This window comes from Anas platyrhynchos, chromosome 3 (assembly GCF_047663525.1).
Source record: "Anas platyrhynchos isolate ZD024472 breed Pekin duck chromosome 3, IASCAAS_PekinDuck_T2T, whole genome shotgun sequence".
Classification (NCBI taxonomy): domain Eukaryota; kingdom Metazoa; phylum Chordata; class Aves; order Anseriformes; family Anatidae; genus Anas; species Anas platyrhynchos.
Genome location: NC_092589.1, coordinates 105408249 through 105434163, shown reverse-complemented (window position 1 = coordinate 105434163; position 25915 = coordinate 105408249). Strand labels below are relative to the sequence as shown.

Below are 25915 nucleotides of genomic sequence, written 5' to 3'. Positions count from 1 at the left end.
CTTGCCTTGACCCTTCGAGCACCTACAAGATGTACCCACCATCCCTGGGCCCGATGCTGAGCTGTGGTGCCTTCCTGCACAGGACCGCAGCAATATTGGACATGGGCAGACCACAAAGATGTTTTCTGGTACCTCATAACACTGTCAATCGCAAATATCCATCCAGACATGTGCCACTGGCTCAGGATGAGCTCTCCAGCAAGCCTGTTGCTCCGAGCGTGCCGTGTCTCCCAGGCTTAGGGATGCTGCCCCTCCATGCAGCTCCTCCGTGCTTTTCTGGGATGAGGTTTGGCTACGGGGAGCACTGGGAATTCGTAACACAGAAGAAGCAATAATAAAGCTGACCTCAAGCCGGTTGGGTACACTCATTCTGAAACTGAAGTAGCAAAGACGTGACGCATCATTTTTTCCTACCACAGCCTCAACTGTTATGGAAAATGCATTAGTGAAGAAAGGGGCCGGCTCACGAGCTAACCTCACCTGTCTGCCCTGCTGCTTCAGCATGCACTGCACGGCACTCAAATCATGTACCCAGTGTTTGCACGGATATTTAGAAACCCCAGGCAGAAGTGATTGTCAAAGAGGCATGTAGTTTAAAATTTCATTAAAGAAATGACTATAATAAAATCACAAGTCACTCAATTCACTGGAGGCTGAGTGTTGCCAAGGAAAATTATGAGCCTCCCCCTGAAAATCTCCTTACCTACCCACAGCAGCAGCTGGACATCTTTATTCAGCACATGCACTAGGCCAGAATAAGGTGTTCGCTGAACAGCTTAAAACAAAGAGCCTGGCAACATTTAAGAAGCCTCAACAAACCAAGTGAAACAGGGCTAACGGGCTCCCACAGCTACACCTCGTGCCTGGTCCTCTTCTCAGGAAACTTTCTGGAGAAGATGGATGGGCAATCTGCTCCCCAAAGCTCCAGTCCGGATGGGTGGCAGACAGCTGGCTCCTTCTGCAAAACCCCTTTTCTTTATTATTTATTTATTTATTATTTATTTATTTATTTATTTATGCACAAGTGGCAATTCAGCGCAGGAGGAGGGGAAAGCAAAGCAGACTGGGAGGTAAGGAAAATGCTTGAACGTTAGATTAGGCAAAATACTCGGCCAGAAAATCTAGATTAAATTAAGCATTCCTGCGAATTTGTAATAGAGGAACAAATGGCTTCCATCTGGAAGCTCAGCAAATTAACTTGGATCCTGGTTAAGAAAACAGCACCAGAGCCCGCTTCCAGAAACGTAAATATCCAGCGTGCATTTGCAATCCAATCACAGGCTAAAAATACGAGACAACGCGGAGTGGAAATCTGATTTTGTGTCTACCCTCTTAATGGGAAATAAAACAAGCGCTCTCTGTAGACACAGCAATCTGGCCCCATTCTTCCTGCTCGGCGACAAGCTGCAGGATGGGTTTGCACCAAGGAAGTCCTTCAGCTGCTCTGGATTGCAGAGCTCACGTGCTGGGGCTGACTTTCCTCCCTCGTATCCTGCTCCTCCATCTCCTTTTCCATCTCGTGCCCCTGGCTCCTCCTCGGCACTGTTCTCAGCTCTCTGTTTATTTTCACCACTTATCTGGTCCTCGTTATTGGAGTATTCGATCTCCTCCTTCTCCGAGAGGATCACTTTTGGCCTTCTGGCAGAATATGAAGTGCTCCTGCCCTCAGCGTGCAGCTGGAGAGCTCAGCCACGGGCTTAAAAATAGGGACACCCTCTGTGCCAGCGGGGAGGAGCAGACCAGGAGGGCAATCTGGAGCAGGAACCCGGCTGAGAAGCTCCCCAGAGGTGCCCACCTCCCTCCAGGCTGCAGGGGATGCCCGGGGAGAGCGGGCTTGGCCTCTGAGCAGCATCCCCAGGGGCCTTCTCTCACCCGTGCCAAAGGAAGGAAGAGCCATTATAAGCTAATATCATCCATATGGTTCAAGAACTGATACTGCAAAGGAAGTTTTAGGATGTTCGTAATGCCCAGAAGGCATTCATGGAAAAAAGGACGTCTTGCAGCGGAGGAGATACGGCCGTCTGTGATCACAGCAGGCGCAGCTGAGAGTTTTAAACTGAAGGGGGAAAAAAAAAAGCCTCCAGAGAGAGGATAATCAGGAAAATCAGTTAATTTCCACATCTGGTTTTAATAATCAGGAGGATTGGTAAATGCGGACAGACAAAAAAAGGCACACAGTGTCATCTGAACGTCGGAGAACAAAGGACGTATTAACATGGGCAGCGACAGGCAGACAGGGTGGCGGATAATCGGCCAGAAATTCGCAGATGATGAGTAAGAAAGGAGAGCAAGTGTTAACACATGGATCCTGGGAGCCAGGGCAACACAGCGGAAGAGCCAGAAATGGAGAAGCCAGGAGGCAGGAGGAGATGGTAGAAGGAGAAGAAACCCCGGAGAGGGGAACAGGGGGGGCACCGGTGCGGGGTGGCAGCTTCGGGGCAGCACCACAGAGCTGAAGGTTCACAGAGGGGCAAAAATGCTGGCAGGGGTCCTCTTACTGGGACTGGAACTGCCCAAAATATTAAACCAGAGAACCTAAGAGTAAGAACTGGCCGTGGATATTCTTGGAAGCAGCAGGGAGTGGATTTAATCCTCCAGCTGCCGAAGCAGAAAAGGGTGATGCAAACTCAGACACTGTGAGTGCTCACAGAAAGAAACCCTGGAGATGATCACAAGCATGGAGCGATGGTTTAAGTAGAATACTCTGAAATGTACCACAGAAGTCGGCATTTTCAGTTTTCCATAAGCTTTGAGGAATCAAAGGAACTCGGTACGGAAGTCAACTGGGCAGAAGGGCTCAAGGACAAACTTGTAAGAAGCAGAGTGTCTCTTTTTGGCAAAGATGTAAAAAAAAAAAAAAAAGAAAACAGCTGGTACTTATAGCCCCAAGCAAAGAGGGGGTGACTGGCTGGGAATGATTCCCAACCTGACTGGCTGAAAAAAAAAAAATCACCCAAAAAGGGCTAGTGGGACTCAGCAGAGTGCCTACAAGGAGTGGAATGAAAGGGCTGCTCAGCAGAGGCAGCTGCGTCGCGGAGGTCAGGAAGCAAAGGGGTAAAGAGAAATGGCCAAAGCCGAGCTGAATTAGATCACCCAAATAAAAATAAAGAGCAAAGTCCAAAATGTTCCTCAGCGACACACATGAAAAAAATAAAAGGGAGCAAGTAAGGAAAGTGGCAGTGCAGCAGAACAAGGCCGGTGCCTCTTAAAATGGAAGCAGAAGAAGGGAGAGGAGCTTGGGCTGGAAAAAAAAACACAACACAATGCTGACCAAAAAAACCCCCCAAACCTATTAGAATTGCCTGTAAGTTGCACTGAAAGTGGGGCAGTTTCTGATCAGGGAGGGAGGTGAAGGATGGTGAAAAAGCCTCACGGGGCGTGGAGAGAAGCATCTTATAAATGAGATGAACTGAGGCTGATTGCCACCTGTGGCTCCATCACTCCGCACCCCCAGTCGAGCCTGCTGGCAGTGCACGGAGGCTCCACAGCGGGAGGGCTGGAGCAGGGCAGGGCGTTTATTTAGGACCAGAGATAATCCCATCCCTTTTGGGACGGGCTCGCAAGCAGGACCACAACAATCCCGGCTGTTGCTGGGTGGGGGCAGTCCAGCTTGTGGTTACTTACCAAACTTTGGCAGCAAATATGGCAAGGCTGCAACAGCCCTAATGTCACACAGCTGCTCATCCCTGAGCTGCTGCGTCCCCAGCAGCAGCAAAATGCATCATTTATAGGCACTGTCAGGGCTCTTCTCCGCGTGAAATTAAGAAAAAAGGTGATTCATTTACCTGAGAGCTCTTTCTTCTCGGGATTAACACAAAAAGTGCAGGATGAAATGGTTTTTAAACCGCCTCTCTCTCCAGCACACGTGTCACCATCAGAGCACGGGGCTGCTTTTAGGGCCAGAGAAGATATTCCCAGCAAGGAGACGCAGAGCCACGCACGCAGTCGCCGGCTCCATGTCTGTTGTTAAAGAGTTAAAGCCCGAACAGCAAAATTCCCACTCCACAAGTCAGCACGGCAACCCTATGATTGTCCAGCTTACCAGGAAAAAAATAAAACAGAGACGGGTGTTGCTGGAACAACTGCAACCAGAATAACTTAAGGAAAGGGTAAAAAGCGATGAGTAACTCCGTGTGTCATGCCCAGCCCCGCCACCTCCAACCAGGCATGCGGCCCAACGTCACTGCTGCCTGAAGGACCGAGCCACGGCTTGGCCTCCAACCTGCAGAAATCCTCGGGGGACATCTCCCCGAATGAGACGAGGATTCAAAGCAGACCCATCCCACACGCACGTCCCCGGCGCGGCTGGTTTTTCCGTGCCAGGCGTCCCGAGGCAACGCCGTACGTAGCGCGGTGACTTGCAGCTGCAAAAATGTGAGAAATGGCCAAGTTTCCAGCTTCCCAAACCAGCCCGAAGCCTCGTCTGCAGCCTTTCGGTCCTGCCTTGCCTTTTCTCTCACAGATTGTTGCATTTTAGTGCGTTTAGTCATCTTCCTAAATTCGGCTGTGGATCGGACCGCTCTTAACTACGTGCTGGGAAGTTCTCCCCCTGCACCACGCAGGCACACTTCGGAAAGGAAAAGCAGGCCATAAGCAGGTATTCCCCTTATGAGGGCGATTCCAGGCCCTAAAACGATGATCAGTGAGTATTTTCACATGCTCTGCATGATGCCACCAGCTAACAACAAAGGGCACTTGTGACCTCAGATCAACAAAAGCTCTCAGAGCATCTTTTTTTTTGACTCAGATGAAGCACGGCATGAAAAAATCCAGCCAACCCCGCGATCATTTAAGCATTTAAGTCTAAAATGAAACACAGGATTGAACGTTCTTCTGGCTCAGGGCATACTTTAAACCCCTTTCATTATATGCTTTCCAGGGCAACACAAAATCATACCACCACAAAAAGCGGAGTAGACTGGAAGAGCACCAGGCTACAAATCACAATTTATGTCGTTGTCAGCGTCTTATCTTTAAACCATTCTTGCAGGGAAAGAGCAGCAGGGAAGAGGCTCAAAAATTATTTCCAAGGCACTACCGCACTGGCTGCCTGCTAGCAGATTAATCATTCGCTGCCCGCTTAACATAAATGTAATTGTTTTGGAATATTGCAAAATTACAAGAGCGCATGGTGACTCCAGCCGAATCTGGCTCTTTGTTTTACATCTGTTTTAGCCTTGTTATCTCTGCTGCAGGAAGAACCAACTTCAAGGAAAAAAAAAATCACGCAGCTGAAAGTTTATTGATTACCCAGACAACAGCTCCAGCCCAGCCACCTCGGATCTCTCCACGGGATGGAATTCACAGGAACGGCTTCTAATGAGGAAACCTTAAGGCAAGAAAGGCAAACCTGAGGGCAGCGAGCATCAATTTTTATGGATTACAAACAACTGTTTGCCCTTTTGCTTGTGTAATTGTGTTTCCCTTTATAACTGCGGTCCCTGCACTCCACCTTCTTCCACAAACACCCACGGCGAGGCTGTGGTAGCCAATTCTGGCTGCATGGCAGTAACTATGTGCAAAACACTTCAGCTCTGCACATGGTTACTCAGCTGGCTGTTCCCAGGGCAGCCTCAAGTTTAGCAGCTCTGGAAAAAGCTTGCGAAGGAGGGATGCTTCCTTTTTCCCCTGTGATTTGAACAGCTTTGCACAGTGCTCAAACTGCCCCCTGCACATCTTACCCCTCCTTTAGGCTCTCTTCATCACAACTGTGCCGTGCCAAGGGTGCTGAAAGCTTAACCACTTGGGGGATCCTTTTTTCCCTTTTGCTTTTTGATGGGCTGGCGCCACTCACACCTTACAAACCATTTCTGGTTTTCTATTCATCTCTATTTTTCAGAAGACATGCGGCCCTGACCTAAACACCTCCCCAGAGCACAGAAAACCTCCCACAGCCTGAAATAATCTGCTCTGACCGCTGATTTGCAGCTTTTTGGGGAGCGGTGGGACGGCGAAAGCGCTCGTTTTGTGGCACTTCTCTCCGGGCACCGAGGGCCCGCTTGTGCAGCTTGCTGCAAGATTAGTTGGCTGGCTCAGGCAGACAAGGGTAGACCCTTAAGATGGTTAAGTGATTTGGGGCAGGATGATCAGCCGTCTCCTCCCTGGCCGCAATTAACCATTCCCTGCCCCTCGCCTGGGCTGGAGCTGAGCTCTCAGGAGCATCCGAGCGAGAGCATCCTTCCTCCTGCAGCACCCAGGGCTTTGGTGCCATCGATGCTCCCGCAAAAAAACAAACAAACAAAAAAAAAAAAAAACACTTCTCCCTTTTGCTCATTCCCCACAAAGTTCAACCAGCAGGGAAATGAGGCGACAAAGCCTGGCGGTGGGCTAATAAATCGTATCGCACTCTGTCGGCTGCAAAGAGCCTGTCAAACTTTAAACAGCCTGCAGATTGCTAAAACGGAACGGAGCTCGGAGCTGTAAAGGTCAGCCAGCTGCTCAAATGCTCATGCTACGGTTAATTTAACCTTTCTCCTTCCTCTCCTGCCTTGAACTTATTTCATGGAACGTGGAAAGGATCGCCCAAGCCACAGCTGTTGGCTCTCCTCTTCCACGAGGAGCTACCCCCCCAGAAGACACCTTTTTGGCTAGGGCAGGCTACAGAAGCCAAAAAAGACGAGGTGGTGAGAAGAAGCAGCATGGCACCCAGCCAAAACCCACGGGGAGCTGGGACTGCAGGTGACATCTGGGAACAAACCCATCAGGGGCTGGAAGCTGCACCCAACGTACTCCAGAAGACCTCCGGCGTCCTTCCTGCTCGTCCTTCTCAACCTCTGCGTGGTCCTGCAGGGCTCCTGGAAAAACTAGGGGGTGTTACGGTGTCTCACTCCAAAAGGTCATCTCCCAGCACGGAGAGCTTCCACGTGGAACACAGCTGGTCCCACTCACATGTGTTTCTAATCAAATGGTTTGCTTGAAGATATATATAAATATATAAATAAATATATGTATTTATGTGTTTCAAAGTAAAAATATCTGGAGTTGCTCAACAAGCATGGCCAACCCAAGGCTTACATGGAGACAGCTGGGCTTGAGCTGTGCAGGATATGAAGAGAGGTGACACAAAACAACCAACTTCTGCTGTTGTTGTCCTTTCACAGCCCGTATTATTGTGTCTTCTCCTCTGTTCCTAATAATAGAATATAGATATATAAAAAAGATGATTTCCGATCAAACTGAAGAACAAGGGGGATGGGGAGACAGAGCCAAACCACGTTATTTTCAGGAAGGGACCAAGCCTGGGGAGGGGAAGGTTGTGAAAGCAGATGGCTGGTAAGGGCTTGGCCTCCTGCAACCACCAAATGCTCCTGAGATGCCTCCTGAAGGAATTGGCCAAAATGCTTCAGAGCATGGGGAGTGCCACCCAGCAGGTCCTGTTCGTGCGTCCTAAATGCAGCTGAGTTCAGATGGAGAAAATTGCCCCTACATTGGCTTGAAAACCCAGCCAAGAACCGGTGGGAATATTTGGTACTGCAGGTGGCTTCACGTGGGGGAAGGATGATGAATGAACTACCTAGAAATATTGACATCCATCATCTCCTAACACCTCCAGCTTAAAGCCTAGCGAAAGCTCGGCGGCCTGACCTTTGGGATGAATGTAAAAGCACTGCTACAGCACCAAAACAAAATATTTCCCTGGTTCTGAAAGTCAACAGGACCTGTATAATTTGAAGAATGGTAGCCGAGGGGAATTGGTTTCACTGCAAAACTGTTTAGGCAGCTGCCATTAGTTTAAAAGCCCATTTTTGTTTAATGACTGCAGTTTCACATGCTCCCACTGCCATGCATCATAACTGCTGTCCCTAAACCGTGGATTTATGAAAGCATCTAGCGGCATCATTGTACTCAGGAGCCTGCTGACATCCCCATTATTAAACCACTTCTTGCAGGTTTTCACTTGCATTTAGGCATAACAAACCCAGGATCCTGCCACGGAGGAGGATGCCCCCCTGCTCCCACCACACCACGGGGTGCCGGGGCTCCAGGCAGAGCCATCCCCACCCCGAGCACCTCGCAGAGCACGGGAGGCTGCAGGGAGAAGCATGCTGGAGAGGCAGTGAGAAATAAAAGCAAAATTTACCTTTGTTTAGCCAGAAACAGAACGGCTCCCTCGCTAGGGAGGGAGTTTGGGAAGGATGAAGAACACGGCCAAGCCCTCTGTCCTGTTCGGTCGGGGTGCAGAGAAAGCATTTGGCTGGAGGGGAATGCAACCACGGGGTTTGGAGCTGCCTGGAAAGAAGCGAAGAGCCAGCCAGCCCGGAAAATCAAACCCTTCCCCTTAGAGAGCCTGCCTGTGATCTTTAAAAGCCCGCTGACTCAAGAGGACAATCTGCAGTCATTCTGGAGGTACTCTGCGAAATTCAGCGTTTAGTGCCTGCCTCGAAACATCTCCTGTACACGCTATCATCCCTCGGTGCTCCGTGCAGCTGTCATTCTGCAGGTGAATTCATCTCCCGCTGCCTCTGGAGTGGAGCACGGGGAGCGCTCAATCCTCTTACCTGGCTGGCGGAGCGAGGAGCAGAGGCTGTCAAACACAGCTGGCCAAACTTCAAACAAAACCAGCCCAAACCCAAACCCACGCAGAACAAAAAGGAAAAAGCTCTTCTCCTCGGATTCAACATCCTTAGGAAACGCTCGGTGAAGGTCTCCTAGCGTCTTCTGCTCAAGGTTTTGAATTCTGAGGTTTCCATTTTCATACTCCTGTATTTCTGTATCTATTGTGCTCCTTGATAGGGAGTTAAAATACTTCACTGTAATACAGAGAGAAGGGATTTTAACCTTGAAGGAGGCTTCAGAACAAACCGCCTTAGTGATTCAAGTATCAGCGATCAGGACTAGCTAATTACCTGTTGTGGTGCACGGGCAGTACTGGTACATAACAAACAATGAACTGTGATGCACACCACTTAACACGTGCCTCAATACTGACATGGCATGAAATAACCTGATGATGGCAAATCCCTAATGTGAAATTTCCCCAACAAATGACAAAAAAATGACTTTTTTTTCCCTAAATGAATTTTCTGGCCTTTCACAAGAAAATGCCAAGTCACATTCCTCCCCCTGCAAATTCAAGAATGACCAAATTCTTTTTTTTGTGTGTGTGTGTGTGTGAAATGAGAATGTCCCAAGCCTTTTGCAGGATCGGAGGCACCATCCGGGACCCGCAGGCCAGTCCCCTTCCAGCTCTCTGCCCCGATGCTTCATCCCAGACCACAACACATCCCGCCAAGGGGCCGTTGTTTTCCCTGGCACTCGCACCCCGCCTGGAGCCCCACCTTGGAAAGGGCACGGCCATCCTCCAGCTGAAATACCCACAGCCAGGAAACTTGCAAAAATAGGTCGGTATTTTGATTGCTCAGAGACAATTAGAGGGAGGAGGAAACACCATCCCACTTTGCTCGTACAAAGTCACACAGACTGCAGCGTGGCACTCGACTGGAGCTGGAGCAATAAAGCTGCAGCAAAACGCTGAGCCCCGTGGGTCTGAGTGTGGTTAGCCAGCTAACTGGTTCACTTTGCTACTGAAACTCTTAAATACAGCTGAAATACACATTAAAGGCGAAAGGGGTGCAAGGAACAGGGCAGGCGTTGTTCGTTTTGAAGAGATAAATACATCAGATAGATCAAAACCTCTCGATATAGGATGGGGTTTTCAGCCTTGGCTTCAAAAAAACCTTTCAATGAGTGCTAAGAAACTTCCAGCCTCGCTGCTCTCAAATCCAGGTGAAGGCTTGCAAGAGACAGAAACGCTTGGAGAACGTGGACAAGGTTTAGTGATGGGGCTCACGAGGTCAGGCAGATGGTCGGAAGCGATGACCCTGAAGGTCTTCTCCAGCCTGGCATCTTGGCAATCGATGCCTTTCCCAGCAAGGGCCATGAGCCAGGAGAGCCTCGTGTTTTATTCAGCTTGGTGGAGGCCACAGGAAAATTAAAAATTTAACGATGCACCGTAAAGGAAGAAATAACCATAATAATAAAAAGCGAGATGTGCTGAGCTCATGCCTAATCTTTGCAGCTCTTGGTAGGGGCAGGATTTGTCCGGCCATGTTGATTTTTTATAAAAATAGTAAATCGTATTACCCCCCTGCTGCAAGACCAAAGATTCGCAATGATACCTTAATGCAGATTAAATAAAAATAGCACCACCTGAGTCAATCTGAGGATGATAATGCTTCGTAATCCCGCGCTGTTAGAGGATGAACATTTGTATAGTAGTGAATCAACAGGAGATACTTGCATCAGGAGACGCTCGCTCTCCCTGGCTGCAGAGCACCACTTCTACCAAGTGCAGAAGGCAGGTGGTGGTCGTAGGAGGCGCAGCACACGGCGGGGAAAGCAGCGCTATTCTAGGATAACCCAAGCCCTGCACCCCGCTATCTTCCCGTTCTGAAATAGTGACTCACGTTCTTAAAAGCAGGCCTGCTTTTCCATTTCCCCCATCGCTGCAAAGAATTGCCTCAAAAGTTTCCTTTTCAGCACTTCTCACAGACCGGGCAGCCAGGAAGCCTGTGTGCACGCAGACAGCAGATTCATTCATAAAAGCGAAGGCAGACGAACAGCAGTGCTGCACATTCAGTCTGTTGTTTTGTGTTGTGTTTTTTTTTTTTTTTAATATCCCTGAATGAGCAAACAGCATATATGGTACGCAAACAGGCAGCACAGCGCTGAAATGCCTCAGCAGTGAAAATACCCATAAAACCACTCTGTAATAAAAACGTATAAGACAAGAAAGCCTCAAATACCAGTTTTTAAAGCTGGTTACAGGAAAAGGAGAGAAATGTAAGTTTTGATTAGTGACACATTTTAAACCGTAATAAATTCTTCTCAATTGCTTTGTTACATAAGCGACGCAGACAAGGCACTTCACTTGCTATTGTGCTCCCCATTTGTGCTTTTTTAAGGCAGGTTTTCCAGTTCATTGCACTTTTTTTTTTCTTCCCTGCAGCATATTGGTGTGTACAATAGATACCTTGCAGCCTCCCCCAGAGGGTTTTATCAGACTGTGGGGAAAGGTAAAAAAAATAAGGTTAGCACCACTGAAAGATCTCCCTTTTCCCAACGGGATTTGAGTCCTCAGACAGGGGAGCTCTTCAAGGCTGTAACACAGAGGATGCCCAGAAGAAGTGGAAAACAGCCATGATTTCCTCCTCACCCGCCCTGGTGCTCCAGCATGTGGACATCCAGGTGATGGAGGAGGTCCTGGTGAGGGAGGAGGTCCCGGTGAGGGAGATCTCACACGCCAACAGGAGAAGGGGCAGCCCAGCCAGGATGTGGGGAGGTGCAGGAGTATTCCCAAAACCACCTGGGCACCAACCACGAGAGTACTCACTGATTTCCATGATCAGCCACAGGTAATCACAGGATCACAGGCCCTCAATGCTCCATGCAACATCCCGCTCAATGGGAGCCACCTTCCCTCGGAAACAAATCTTGCACAGGCTTCAGCTCAAGTTTGCAGTTTAAAAATCCAGTATTTCTCAAAGCCAGCTCCATAGCACAGATCTTTGGCTGCAAAAGCTTTCCATTCCCTACTTTAGGATCCAAGTCCTGACGTCCCAGCAGTACGTGCTGATGCTGGACAAGAGCAAGGAGCCCCGATGAGGCCCCATGCCCGTGCAAGCAACAGGCAGCTTTGTCTGCTCCTCACCCCATCCCACACACATCCCTGATCCCCATTTGCTGCCACCCCATAGAAAAGCATGTGGCTTTAGCCACCAAGTCCATGCCCTGCCCAGGGAAGGAGACATCCATACAGAGGCCACCCAGCGCATCACCACACCTTCAGCCTCCTGCCACAGCCACCAGGGCCACGAGGGTGCCAATTCTGCCGTCCTGCCCACGGTGGCCCCAATTCGGGCACAATTTCCCATCACGTGAGGTCTCCACCAGCGTGCCTGTGCCCGGAGCTGCTTATCTGCTTACAGGCAGCACTACAGCTAAGTAGCTTGCTCCATCAGGAGAGCACCAAAGCATGTGTTGTCCCCATCCTGGATGAGGCCACCAGGCTCAAGCACCCAGCTGAAGATGAGGACCTCCCTGAACTTGAAAAGGCAAGGACAAAGACCACCAAAGCAGCAAAACCACGATGCACGAACACCCAACACCTCCATGTCCTGTTTGCACAACTCCACGTTTCACCACAAGACCCCGGGGCCTTCATACCTTTGAGAGCACTGCCAAAGGGACTACACAGGCGAAAAACCATTCACTCTGGTAAGTCTATTTCAGAGTATTAGCAAGTTGGTTTTTTTTTTACTTACAACCTATTTAAGTGCTACCTGAAACGACAACAAAAGAAAATCCAATTGCAAGTGCAATTTAAACTGACAGCTGGAAATTACCTGGCCTTTAAACGCACGGGGTTACAGTCACCAGCCCCATGCTCCCCTCTGCCCTCGGGAAGAGGGTTTGATTCATCCCTCAACATCTCAGAAAGATCAGCTGATGATTCAGGTCCCAATATAGCAATTATTAGTACAAATAGCGTGCAGGTTTCTAATAAAGATTCACGGCAGCTGCAGCGGTGGGGGAAGAGGAGAGGTTCATAAGCTATTACTCACATGAACATTTGCAAAAGGCGCATGGGATTCACAACTTGGCCCTCACAGACTCCTGCTGTATGGATACACGCCTTAGTAGGACTGTCTGGGGGTTAACGGAGCTCTCATTATATAGAAAACATGGATTACACCATTTATTAGGTAAGGAATACTTTTGTTGATGAAAGATATAATTGATAGCGAATACACTGGAGAGAGAATTTAAGTAAAGTAAGCATTTTCTGGCCAAAATGAAGACGTACTTAAGGTGGACACGTGCTCAGGACAGCGTACCACTCCCCAGCAGCCTCCCCTGCCACATTTCAGCCATAAACTCTATGGACACTTCAAATTAACCTGGGATCATCTGTTCTGAAAGGCACCTTATCCATGGGAAATAGATTTATTTAAAAGATGGAGGAGTCCATTAAAGGCTTTGGGCACTCAGCTGTGGTTCATTAGTCAGTCTGAAGGCACAAGAGCTCTAATAGCTTGTATCCTGCGCACCAGGGAAATGCAACTAAAGAATAAACTTCCTGAGCAATTAATGTCTAATGATATAATTTTGTTAATCTCATTGGAAAGAAATCTAGGATCGAAAGAGGAAACAGAGTGTGTATTTCTCCAGAAGCAACAACAACAGCCTGCGAAGGGTGCTGCGGCCTGGTGGGCAGCGCCCGGAAGAGGTCGGCCCTGTGAGGCGCAGAGCCCACACTGATCGCTGATCAAGCCAGGTCGCTGGCTGCAATGCCATAACACCAGTGTTTCTGAGCAAATCCTACGCTCCTGCAGCCCCTGCCTGATTGAATGTTTCATTTCCTTACAAATAAGAAAGTAATGAAGTGCACACAAACGCGAGCCTTGGGTACAGGCCAGCGCAGAACCTGCCACACACAGCAGGGCCGAGCCCGAGTTCCGCAGCTCAGCTGAACCTCTGGGAACCACATTCCTCTGGATTAACGCAGATGGTCAGAACAAAAGGAGAAAAAAACACTAAGCAGGTTGTTCTCTCGGATGGAAAACACTGCCCCACTGGGCCGTGTGGGCTTTCAGTACAAAATACAGCGTCATTGCTACGGGTTTTCCCTCCTGAAGTCAACTACATTTTATATTTTTTTTAAGCATTTGACTAATCAGGTCTCAGGAAGTCCATTCTGGCACAAAGGTGAAGCTTCACATTTGTATGGTGACCCCACACACTCGGGGATCAGCCTGCCAGCTCTAACAGGCAGCACAGGCTTGGATAATGCAAACCCCTGCACCAGCTGCCCAGCAAAGGGCAACTTTATATTTTCTGTCATTCCCATTCAATGCGTGCCTTGAAAGAAGCAGGGTCAGGAAAGTACTCACCACCTATCTTGGAACCTCTTCAGGGAAAGTCCACAGGGCTCAAGTGCCTGAAAGGAGAAAACAAAGCAAACGTTATACATTACGTTAGTTTTCTTCTAAATTACAGCCTTCCCATCTCTTACCCTATTCTCTACAGACCAATTTTCCCTGCTGAAAAACAAATCAGAATTTGTCTACACGCAAAAGCTCTGGTTCAATTCTTGCTCTAAACCGAGCAGCAACTGAAACTTTACCACCTGCATTTGCATTTTAATATTCGTCCTCAAAAACGCGTGGATTTCACTCGAATTTGGACAGCAAATTCTTCTGGCATTCAAAAATCTGCCAAAACCATCCTGCCTGCCTAACACTTTTTTGTAAAACTCCTCCTTCAAAATAGGCAAGAATCACCTTCAGATGATATCAAAATGCCGCAGTGGAAAGGTTTGCTTGGCTTGTACCTCAAAATACTGTCGTGCCAAGATGTGAGAACAGGAGAAAAAGAACTGAAACATGAGGAGGCCCGGTTCAGGATTTCTAGAGCCATTAAGCACTGCTCTAAAAGGGCAGGAATCAATTCTCTATCAGTTGAGCTTGCTTCTCCCAAAAGCAGAGTGGTATCATTTGCATCCCTTCAGCATCTGCCAGCTACGAATGCTGTGGTTCATCAGCACTTAGCAAGTCACAGAGAAGAGCACCAGGAGTGAGCTCACCCCCTCCTGCAATTCGTAATTCCCAAAGTCTGTGGATCAGGCACCGAAAACAACCGAAAACCGCTTCAAATCCCATAGAGACATCCACGATTTCCCCCACTGCTCCTCCGGCCTGATGCCTCCAGCCCCACCACCTCTGGTGTTTCCTGTGTGACCCTTGTCTGACCCAGCAGCCCCACAACTTCTGCCAAAAAACCCCCGCTGGGCTTGGGACCCTGCTTCTGGATGCCTCCTCCACCCCGAAATAACACATTCGGTCTTCCCAATGCAAAACCCCAGCCAGAGACACGAAAAATCAACCAAGCCTCCTTCTTCAACAGTGTGCCATCCCTACAAGTAGGAATTCCTTCCTTTTGTGGTACCACTACCCCTTCTACAGCCATGGGGCACTTCTTTGCACCAACCACAAGGCAAAAGGTTCACCAAAATTTCCCTCCCGTAGCTTCCTTCTGAGAATATCAGAGCAGTGGCAAAAACCCAGCTAAGATCAAAGCACATCACATCATCTGCTCTCCTGCTCTCCACACGAGCGGTTACCCTGCTGGAGAAGGCAATTAGCATGTCTGACATGATTTGTTCCAGACTAATCCACGCTGACTGTTACTCAGAAGCACCCAGAAGATGCTTAGGTAGGAAATAATTTATTAACTTCCAGGAAAATCCTGTAATAAAAATCGGGCCGTACTGTAATTCCATCTCCGCCTTCTTAAAAATTGTAGCTCTGTGTTTTTGCTGTCTCGTACTTATGGGAACCTCACAAATTCTCTTCAGGTCTTCAGAAATAGTCACCACGAAGAAATTGAAAAGCACCAAAGCTCAGCAGCCAGTTGAAGTCAGGCTCCTTCCACAAACCATGAGAAAGAGACAATTGGCATGGCCACAAAGTCGGAGCATCCTGCTGGACCGGGGGCCACCAGCCACCTTTTGGATGCGTCCTCAGGCCCCATCACTGCTGGTGCTGGTTGCCCAGCTTCTGCTGAAGATCCCAACCCTCCCACACGTCCTCCCAGCAGCTGGAGGATCATATTATAAAAACCCTTCCCTAAGGGCCAGAGAATCTGGAAGGAAATAAAATAATAATAATAAACCTTATGAGAGTGCTCCTTAAATGGTTCTTTTCCTATTTTATGCCCGTATCTTCCTCCTTTCTGTGCAGATGCTAACTCCATCAGTCTTCTGCTCACAGGAAGGAAGAGCAGGACTTCACAAAAGTGTCCATTGCTCTTGAGATGGCCAGCAGGCACTCACAGAGCATTTAAACCAAGAGTTTTAGCTTCAACATCTCAGGAAGAAAACCGACTATCCTCATTTTTTACAGGAACGGATGTTAAAATCACCGCAAGCTGCTGACCCTGTGAAACCCACAACAGGCCTCATGGAATAGTGCACCAAGATTATTTGGCTGCATTTATACGTTCTAAAAAAATACCATTCCTCAGTCCTTACCTACATTTTTGCAGTCCAAAAGACTTTGGGGAAAAATAATAATAAAAAATAGGCTGCATATAATCACCCCAAACCCTTGTTCCTGCCGGGTGGAGTAGAGGCGAAGTGCCCACCACACGTTAATCTCTGTGTTAACAGCACAAGAAGTCTTTAAACCCACTGCCAATTAAAAGTAAGGTATAATTGAATTAGCAGAAGCAACTTATGGCAGAAATTCAATTACGAAGCAGAATTAAAGGAAGAGATGTCAGTAACTTTTGGAGGCTGGGCAGGAAGAGGCGAGTGCATCCATCTACTATTTTCAGAGCTGTCAGGAGAAAGCTTAAGGAGGAGGAGACGCAGAATCAGAGCGGTTTGGGTTGGAAGGGACCTTAAAGGCCACCTAACTCCAACCCCGTGCCATGGACAGGGACACCTCCCACCAGCCCAGGTTGCCCAAAGCCCCATCCAGCCCTGCAGTGTGCTCAGACCTGCCTCAGCCTGCACCAACATGGCTGTACACATCTTTTTTTTTTTTCTTTTGGCCTCGTTTTCCAAGCTGAATGTAACCTTTTTCCATTCCTTCACTTCTCAGGCATTATATCCGGAGCAGGTTTCTTTCCACACAAGGGAGAAGCCTCAAGTGCTGCGGGTCCTTCTCCTCCTCTCACCCCACCACCCTCTCAGCCTGCTGGGTTCGAATTCCCCTTCATTTCCCCCTGCCCGATGCTGTTCTTGCTTAACCTCAGTGCCGATCGCTGGCGATGCCCGCCCACACCTCCAAAGTTCAGCTTTCACGACTGCATTAATCAAAATCAATACTGACAGCAACGTTGCTGCGCTTGTGAGCGGTGTCACCCGCCTGCAAGCAGGCATGGAAATAACCCTCAGCACCGTGCTGTGCTCCTGGACTTACAATTTCTTTTTTCAACCAGAATCTGCTGTTTTATTAAAACGCGTTGTGTTTTTTTTTTCCTCTTTTTACAGCGTGAGGAAACTCTCGGAGGGCTCTCCCCTCCAGGTTGCTTTGTTTTCTTTGACGCCTGCAGATCAAATAAAGAGGAGCCTGTCGCTTCCCCCTGCCTGTCGGAGGATTTTCGCTCCCCAGGCTCATTTCCAACCCACCTAAAGCCCGGGGATCACTCACACTGCTCGTAGTACTCACAGCTGGCCTGCTGCAGGCTGGCTCTCCTTGGCTCCTGGGCAGGTTTTGCAGCCTGTACCAAGCTCCAGGCTGCTCCGCCTACAGCTTTAGGCTCATTTGGAAGCTAATTCAGGAGTTCTCCTCAATATCCTGCCCCGAAAGTGGCACGGATATACCTCAGTCTGCATGTCCCCAGAGGGCTGGTGCTGCTCAGAGGAATTTCCGTCGTGTTGCAGCAGCCTGAAGCGCTGTCCCTCCATGCTCTGCTTCGGATGCTGCTGCTGGCACCTCTCCCAGCACCGCTTCACCTACGCCGTGTGCCTGCAATGGGCCCACACGAGCCCTGCAATGGGATAACTGATGTATGGAGACCCAGCAGCATCCCCTGGCACGCTGCAGGAGCGTGTGGTTAAGTTGGAGGTTGAATTTCATGCACATTGGGCAAGCCAACAAGCCCTGAGAGCGGGGCAAAATCCACCTGCCTGCTTAGATGCCAGCTCTCCAGGTGAGGCCGAGACCCCCCTCTCTCTTTTTGGAAGACCTTGCCTGCAGCTCGTGCTACAACCCCACTGCAAAATGCTGCAGCTGGGAGCACAGCAGCCACAGAAGTCCTGTGAGGCAACCCCATCCATCTCCTTCACTTTTAGTGTGAAGTTTTAACAGCCCGAGCCACCCCACCACGCTCCACTGCACGCCTGCGGTGCTGGAGCATTCTTCACAGCGCGGGCACAAAAAGCTTGCACCTAAATTGGTAGAAAATGAGGTCCGGAGTGAGTTACTGCTGTTCCACCTCCAAAAAAGCCACGCTCTGAGCATCCCCAAGGTTTATTTATTGAACACAGCTGCACTGGAGTGGTTCAAGCACGGTGTGAAGAACAGCCTGAAGCGTGCACTACCTTATCTCAGGCCGATGCTATCGCAACACAAACATGTGTCCGTGCCAGGCTCGGGAGGACGACGGGGGAACCCAGGAGAACAGAAAGCCCATGCAAAGGGAAAACCTGCCCTGCCGACAACCAGACTGCACTGATCTCACTGCAGGTGGCTGTGATTCCCCTGGCTCAGAGGAGTTTTGCTCACTTCAACTAGAAAGTGAAGACTGCATTTAATGTTACACATCGTATTTGGCTTGCTCACGTCCTGCCAAGGCAACACTCCCAATCAGCACTGGCCACCAGGGATGACTGCACGCACTCCACAGAGCGAGGATGCTACACAGCCACCTCTCCAAGTCATCGAGCAATCGGTATTTGCAGCCCTCAGCCCGGTTTCACGCCAGAAAAACTACTCAGCTCATTAAACACGTCCCGAAAAAGCCCAGGGGCATACAGAAGCTTTCCAAATTCAGAGGCAAGGAAGGGTTTTTCAGGGCAGCAGCAGTGCTGAGACTGGCAGCCAGGCTGGGTACGTTGATGTTACCCTGTACTGGATCCCCAAAGTAAGCTGGGGGAGTTCACAAAATGCACGCAAGTCCCAGAGAAGCTGCGTGGACATAAAAGGAGGGAAGGCAGGTAAGGAAATGCTAATGCTCCACTGCGACTGAACACATGAAACTTTATTAAATCTAATTTGAAGTGTCAGAACAAGATGAATTGTTTGCAATTAAATATTTTTCTCCTTCTGAACTGCAGAGTTTCTTTCCTTTTTTTTTTTTTCCCCCCCAAATACCACCACTGACAGATGCCACGTACTGCCTGGTCGTGCTTGGACACAAGCGCCCAGCCGATAACTACAAAGCATATGGGCAGCTGGGGACAGAACAGTGCCAATTACCCAATTATTGACCCTATTTCCTCTTCTCAACTTTTTCCCCCATGCAGTTAACAGAATTATGTCACTGCGCATTCATTGCCCAGGAAGTTTATCTCTGTCTTCCCCTTCCAGTCTTGCTTTTCATTTGCATTTCCCTTCTTTGCAGGATGCTCTAAACTAAACATTACATTCAAGTTACACTACACAGGCTCGGGAGGAACGGAGCACATAGGGGAGGTCATGGGAAGGGAGGTAGCTGCTGAGCAAATCTGATTTTAGCAGACGCACAGGGCATGGTGTCAACTGGGTTTTATTAAAGGAGATGGCAAATTTGCATCAACTAAAATATTGGGTGAGGAGATGCAGCACAGCAGTGGTTGAAAGAGTAAGGAAGTTTCCAAGGACTGAACGAAGCATGAATTTATCCAAAAAAAAAAACAAATTAGAGTGATTGATGCTGTTATGGTACAGGTGTGGTGCTGCATATAACCCTAACAACCTCTGCATCCTCGGGCTGTTTTATGCTACATAAAAATGCAGATTCCCTGCTCTCCAGTTGTGGGATACGCCGCTGAGTTTAAATAGAGTTCATCACAAACTAGTGCTCCTGGACAGATCATGTGTTCATTTTAAAAATTACTCATTCTTGCCTTTATAATTACAAGGGGAAAACCACCTTGAAAGCAAAGCAAAAAGCAGAGGCACTGGTGGCTTGCTAACCCTCCAGAGAGGACGAAAAGCAGCATTAAGAACAAAACTCCCTGTACGCCTCCATCATTACCTTACAGCCTGTAAAATACCAACAGGAGGATGAGGACAAAGGGTTTCCCTGCTTGCCTGCTGCCCTCGCCCCACGGCATACCTCGGCACAGTTTGTCCCACCTCCAGGTGCCTCGTTTGGGGACGTGGAGATGGGGCTCACCCAGCAGGGTGACACCTTCCCAGGAGCTATGGGGACACGCAGGTGACAGCACTGGAAGTGACAGTGGAGGAGAGCACTGGCAGGGCACAGGGCAATGGGAGGATTTGCTCCTTCTCCAGCAGCTACGGCAGCAGCTCCTCCACAAAGGGCACTGAGGCTCCAGGCAGCTGGTGTGGGATAAATAGCATGAAGTGGTGACAGATGGGTGCCTCAGCCCTTCATGTCCTGCATCACAGAGTCACAGAACTATCCGTGTTAGAAAAGACCTTTAATTTCATCAATTTCAGCAACCTGCCCTACCGAGTCCCACCACTGTCTCTTGAATACCTCCAGGCATGGGGACTCCACCACTTTCTCACACAGCCCTTTCCAAGGCTTCACCACCCTCTCTGTGAAGAAATTCTTCCTGATATCCAACCTAAACACCCCCTGGTGCAACTGGAGACCCTCTCGGCTGATGCTTTGTATTTCCATCTCACGGCTGTTACACCAGCCCACACTCTACTCAAAGCCCCCTGAGCAGCCCTAGCAAATAGCCCAGCCTACGTGCATACAGCCCAAGCTGCAGGAGAACAAGAACAGAACTTTTTGCAATGTTTCATGAACCCCTTGAGCAGGTAACAGGGAGCCTTTTTGCCAGAAACGTGCTTCCCTACCCTTTTGTCAGGAGAGTCCCCACCCCATCAATTCTTGAGGACCCAACAGCAGCCTTTGGCGACAGGCAGTGTCCTCCTGCAAAGTCTCCTCTGCTTCTCCTCTTGGAAACTCTTGAAACTGTAAACAGCTGGAATGAAACCCAATTTCCATTTCAAAATAAATAAGTAAAACCCCTCTGAGCCACCTCCTGACAAGCATGGAGAGCCCCGGCCTGGTGCCGAGGAGCGTGGCCTTCCTTCCCCATGGGCCACCAAAGCCCTTGCCTGTGCCTGGCTCCCCAGGGCCACCAAAGGCCTGAAGTCACCATTTCCAACCCCTTTTTTTATTTTGTCTGAGTGCTTTTTTAAAGATAAACTCCTACACGAAGGATCACTGGCTTTCCAGAAAGCTCCTCAGCATCCCTCAGAAGCAAACCTGACATCTATTAGCTTGAGAGCAACAAAACTCAGCCCAGCAAAAATCAAAGCAGTGGCTAATCACCTAGAGAGAGCCTTTTATGCTGATTCCACTTCCTTCATCCCTCTCCTCTGTGCAGCAACTGCAGCCACCTCTCCACAAGAGCGTTACAAGGGCAGGTGCCAGGGAGAGGAAACTCAAACCAGGCGGTGGCACAAACCATTTCAGAAGACACTCAAACTGGGATAAAGCCTTTTCCAGCGTCTTCTAATATATTTAACAGATGTTGCTTGCAGGCCCTTCCCGAAGCACCGTGAAGCGTGCTCGCTCCCTGCTTGCCTTCTTGTGAGCTTCTTCGAGCTCGCATTTAATAACTGAGCTCCGTGCAGCTGGCTGTGCGTGCACAGCGTCCTCCCCGCTGACTCCCACTCCCCTCTTGCACGCACGCAGCTCCTGCAATCAGCCCCAAACTGCTCCCCGGCCTCCAAGCTGGAGTTTGCTTCGCTCCCCCAGGATTCTTCTGCGAAACAGAAAATGAGACCTTTCGAGAAATGCCATTAACCTGCTGATTAAAAAAAAAAAAAAGCCTGGATAAAGGGAAAAAGCAAAGGATGCCCTGCCAGTGAGAAGCGCTCCGACGGCGGCTAGCCGCAGCGCCACCAGCAGCAGCAGCAAGCTCTCTCCCTTCGCACAACGGGAGCGCTGCCAAGAAGAGAGAATCCTGCTCACAATGCCCTTTAGGAAAAAAAAAAATAGGGAAAAAAAAAAAAGCCTGCTACCTCGGAGCAATGAGAAGCATCCATTCTGCGCAGACACGCCGGGCTGTGTGGAGCAGAGGTGAATGAGAGGCACGGCTCGCAGCACCCCCGTGCCGCCCGCTCCTGGCCCCCAGCTTTTTTTCCTCACCCTCCTCCCACCTCTGCCACCCCCGCCTAGGCTCAAATGCCTCTGCAGGAGCCACGTGCTGACTTCCAAGCATCAGCGAGACGTATTTCCTCAGCCCATGCCTGAGCTACGCCATCCATCACGGTCAGCAGCACCGCTCCTAATTCCTGCAGACCACGAGGGTTTGGCGTTTGCACCAGGGCGCACACGGACTCACTCCCTCTCCCTCGGCGTTCACGATGAAATGTTTCCTGCACTTCCACTTGTGGAATTATGTTCCCGCTGCTGGCATGGCTGGGGACTCAAAAACAAACACCTTTGCCACTCTGATTAGCACACGGGTCAGATAAACACGTTGTCTGAAACAAAAACACCCTCAAATTGCAAAAGCAGCTGCCTGTGTCCTGGCACATCCACCAGGATCTCGCTACGCCTCGTTTCCAGCAAGCATCTCTGAAGGTGCAAACCACGCTGCTGATACTCAGCCTCCCACCCTCTAAGTCTCCAGATGTCCCTGTCACCAAAAGTGTTCTCCAACCCGGACAGAGTTTTGACTCGTTGCCATCAGCCTCAAACACCTTTCTCAAGAGGTTAAGGCTACAGCAACCAAAACACGGGCAGGAGTCCATTGATCTGGCTGCGCCGCTTCCCATTCAGCCAGCCTCATCTCCGGTGGAAAGACCAGGCAGAAAAGAGGGCTTCCTAAAACTGTGGTTGTAGAAAATCCCCAAATCCCCCCAAAAAAATCAAAGCTCTCAAAAGATGGTGCACTGACTGCACTGATTAAGTTCCTTGCTTCTTTTTTTTTTGACTTTAAAAAGAAACACCCCTACCAGGCGTGTGGATTGAATAGCCCCAAAGCACCATTTGCCATTTCTTCCATCGCGGTTATCCCACATACAAACCCACCACGCTAGTTACAAGCAGCATTTCTTACTCATAAGGGCTTATTTCATGCCATCCAGTCCAGGAGAAGTGCAATATTTCTCAGATTACGAGCTGGATCCGGCCTCTCTGCTCCTGCCTTCTAATTCCAGTGCGGACAAGGCAAGGGAATGCATAATTCATCGTGCTGTGGATCCTACGGGTCTCCAAGTCACTGACACCGAACTTCCAGAAAGCTAATGTTTCCGGGAGATTCGGCTGAAGAATTTAGCCTCCTCACTGCTAAAAGAAGCAGGAGCTCCTTGGTGGAGTGTTTGGCCCCATTGTTTAAAGATTCATGGTGGCTTTGCCACTGGAGCGTGACAACGGGCAGATATTTATCTGGGAAAGTCAAGAAATGCAGAAATCAATGAGTTAATTAGGAGGTTAGCACAACACAACCGACCCATAAAGGCTTTTATTCACCAAAAGGCTGATAAGGTGAAGATAATTGTTTGCATTTGTTGTACTCTCGGGGTTGGCAGAGGGTTACTGGAACGACGGAAATTTCAGACATTGATTTAAAACATTTTCTGCTCATTAAAGCTAAAACCCAACAATTTCGCAAGAAACGCATGGCGTAGGATCCCACACAATACAGTCAACATGAGCTGCGATAAATCACCTCTTGCCAACAGAAATTAACTTCGGGTTGAGTTAATCCCCACGAAGATGCTCAAGTTGGGCACCGCAACTATTTTCTAACACGGACAATGAACAAAGAAACGGGTCCCACACACAAACGCTATGGGAAGCATAGTAGGAACAAGAGAAAAAAAAAAGCATATTAAGAAAAAAAAAAAGTCTGTTTTTCTTAAATTCACTGGAAAACATATTGCATTTGTTACTGGTTCTAACCTAAGAGTCACGTCTGAAGGGAAGCCCAGGCGTGAGCGATCCTCTTCCCGTGAGTATCAGAGCATCTCGCACGCACAGACAGCACAACCTCATTCCTTACAGCCTCGTGTCACTACAGGCAAGAGAAGCAGCCTATCATATAGAATTTTAGATCAGATCGCCCACTTGGTCTGCCAGCATTCCCGTCTCACTCGAGGCAGGGCAATCAGCACTGAAAGGAGTATTGTCTCGCTTGGGAAACACAATAAATCATGATCATGCAGCGCGAACACTTCTCATCGCAACCATTTCTAAGCACAGATCGCATGCTTTTTTTTTTTTTTTTCTCCCTTTTTGCCCCTGAATTTGGGCAGCAGCAGCTGCCTGCCGTGCCAGCCCGAGCAGAGATGTTCCTCTAGGCTGACAAGTTTTGAGCATCCCCCCGCTGCAGCTGGGCGAACTCTTCCCAGCGCTGCCTCCATCGCCTCCCCGAGCAGCCTGCGCCGTGCCAACAAAAAGCACTTTTTTGGCTGGCACAGCTGACACCAGAGCAGGGCTGCTGCCAGCATTGCGACACCCGTCCTGTCGTGGCACACCCCCCCCAGGTTTCCTACAGTTCTACGCAGAGCCCAACGTTGCATTTAGGGCAAAAACAAAGAGGAGAAGAAAACAGGTGGTGCAAAGAGGCAGCGGGCTGGCCGCTCGCTCTCCATCTAACCTCAGCGAAGCTGTGGACGGATCACCTCCCTTTTTTCCGAGCCTCACAGCACAGGGGGGGATGAAAGATGAAAGGCAGGCAGCTGCTGTGGGACCCGATCCTCTGATGGGGTCCCGAGGAGGAGCGAGGTGCGATGCCATCCCCGACCCCACTGCGGGATGCTCGGCACCGTGCTGGGCTCCCCACCCAGCGCAGGGCTTTCGGGGCAACCACAACGTCCCCAAGGCGAGAGGAGCTCAGGAACCCAACAAACAGCTCCTAGTGGGAAAACTGCAGAATATTTTGGGGAAGGAACAACCGCTTCCTCCTCCGTTTTCCCCGCAGAGAGAACTCCACGTCCCCACCGCGCTTGCATTTGTGAATGGGACTACGGCATCGCGCTCGGCTCCGGCGCTCACCTCTACGTATTGCTGCAGAAAAATAATCGTTAAAAAAAAAAAGGATTTTGCCGTAAAGGAGCAGATTATCCAGCTGCCAGCAGGAGCCACGGAGCAGCCAGCTGCTCCCCCCGGCCGCCCTTTCTTTTGGGGTGCTGCGTTTCGCCTCCTTTTCCCCCAAAAAACCCTACAGAAAGTTCTCCGGGCGCCAAGGCGCTGGCAAATCCTTGGGGTGCAGAGCCCGTCCAGGGCAAGGGGGGGCCCTGGGGTGCCCCCAGCCCCCCTCCAGCACCCAGGGGAGCAGGCAGGGAGCACCGCAGCCTCTTCCCAAGGGCTGCCGAGCTTTTATTTTCCGGAGGGGCCGCCCAAGGAGGAGGCAGATAGGAAGGGCGGCTTTCGGGGAGCTGGCTCCAAAGGGGCGAGAGCAAAGCGGGACCCGAACCCCAAATCCACCCCCACCCCCCAAAAATAAAAAATAAAAACCCAAACCCACCCCACTGCCTTACCCGGGGGTCCCCCTCGGCGGCTGCCGGCCGGCTCCTCCCGGGCGAAAGAGGAAATGAGCGGGAGGCGCTCGGCGGGGAGGGACGGCGGAGGAGGAGGAGGAGGAGGAGGAGGAGGAGGAGGAGGAGGAGGAGGAGGGACGGGGAGGAAGGAGCCGCCGAGGGGCCGCGGGGAGCCAGCCGCGGGGCTCCGCTTCCCCGCCGGGGCAGCGGCTCCTCAGCGCCGGGGCGGGGCCCGCGGGGCCCCTCGGGGCCGCCCGCCCGCGGCCGCCGCCATTTGGGGCCGGGCCCGGCCGCCGCCCGCCCCCCCCCAGCCCCAGCCCCAGCCCCGGGCAGGAAGCGAGGGGGGTGCGGGGGGCACGGCCGGGAGAAAGTTTGGGGGGCTCGGGCCCTTCTTGCTCCGTGCTGCTTCTCGCCCTGATCACCTTTTTTTTCCCCCTTTTCTGTACCTCTTCTGTCCTTCTTCTTTCGTGGTTTTTTTTTTTTTTTTTTTTTTTTTCCCTTTCGTTTTCTTTCCTTTTTTCCCCTTCCTTTTTTCTTTTCTTTTTCTTTTTCTTTTTCTTTTTCTTTTTCTTTTTCTTTTTCTTTTTCTTTTTCTTTTTCTTTTTCTTTTTCTTTTTCTTTTTCTTTTTTTCTTTTCCTTTCTTTTCCTTTCTTTTCCTTTCTTTTCCTTTCTTTTCCTTTCTTTTCTCTTTTTCACCCTTTTCCTTTCCTTTCCTTTCCTTTCCTTTCCTTTCCTTTCCTTTCCTTTCCTTTCCTTTCCTTTCCTTTCCTTTCCTTTCCTTTCCTTT

At 49.9% G+C, this 25915-nt stretch overlaps 1 protein-coding gene across 4 annotated transcripts in view; it reads right to left on the bottom strand.

Moving 5' to 3' along the window:
- Positions 1-25341, bottom strand: part of HPCAL1 (hippocalcin like 1) — a 43816-nt gene extending 18475 nt beyond the window's left edge. For 2 of the 4 annotated variants that reach the window (XM_027455232.3, XM_027455231.3), the window contains exons 1-2: positions 25128-25308; positions 13893-13939 (exon numbers count right to left, since the gene is read on the bottom strand). The gene's annotated coding sequence lies outside the window, so the exon portion shown is untranslated. Of the gene's footprint in view, positions 1-3785; positions 4152-13892; positions 13940-25127 lie in introns of those variants that run through there. The other 2 variants (XM_027455228.3, XM_038176341.2) reach the window with 2 other exon arrangements.
- Between the last annotated feature and the right edge of the window lie 574 nt (positions 25342-25915).